Source organism: Lactuca virosa, chromosome 2 (assembly GCF_052849685.1).
Source record: "Lactuca virosa cultivar CGN04683 chromosome 2, Lactuca_virosa_CGN04683_v6, whole genome shotgun sequence".
Classification (NCBI taxonomy): domain Eukaryota; kingdom Viridiplantae; phylum Streptophyta; class Magnoliopsida; order Asterales; family Asteraceae; genus Lactuca; species Lactuca virosa.
Genome location: NC_136427.1, coordinates 239,718,006 through 239,718,666, shown reverse-complemented (window position 1 = coordinate 239,718,666; position 661 = coordinate 239,718,006). Strand labels below are relative to the sequence as shown.

General features: G+C 34.3%; 1 non-coding gene across 1 annotated transcript; it reads right to left on the bottom strand.

Annotated features, from left to right (window-relative positions):
- Positions 1 to 372: 372 nt before the first annotated feature.
- TRNAD-GUC (transfer RNA aspartic acid (anticodon GUC)) lies at positions 373 to 444 on the bottom strand. The gene has a single exon. It is a non-coding gene; the product is annotated as a tRNA-Asp (tRNA).
- Between the last annotated feature and the right edge of the window lie 217 nt (positions 445 to 661).

The following is a 661-nucleotide window of genomic DNA, read 5'->3' as shown; positions in this document are numbered from 1 at the left end:
GTAGCCAATGAAGAATTAATCCGATACATTGAAATCATCCATGGGAACAAATGAGTCGAACCTAAACAGAAGTCCTCTTTATTATTGAATTTAGTTGATTTTTATTTGCTTAGCTCTTAGTTTCTTAGTTTAAGTTTTAGTTAATTGTTTAAGTTTCTAGTCTTGCAAAACTAGAGAAACCCCTTTTCTATTACTTGTTTTATTTAGATAATATTAGCATTTCTTTTAATTGTTTACCGTTCCCTGTGTTCGATACCCTACTTACCTGAACTAAACTGCTAATCGATAGATACACTGCCTTTCGTGTGTTCGTCTTTGTGTTTAAGTTAGTAGGATTAAAACTAGTTGGTTTTACACACATCAAGTTTTTGGCGCCGTTGCCGGGGATCGAACCCGGGTCACCCGCGTGACAGGCGAGAATACTTACCACTATACTACAACGACTGCTACCCCAGGGGAGTTTGTTCCAATTCCCTCTATATTTTATTTTTATTTTCTTTTCATGCATTACATGCAATGAGGACATTGCATGAATTAAGTGTGGGGTAGGGGGTTGGTTATATCTTAGTAAATTTAGAATCCTAATATCCTAATTTAGGTATATTTTAAAAAAAATTTGCATACCAAAAATGTTGCTTAGGACTTAATTTAGAAAATTTTG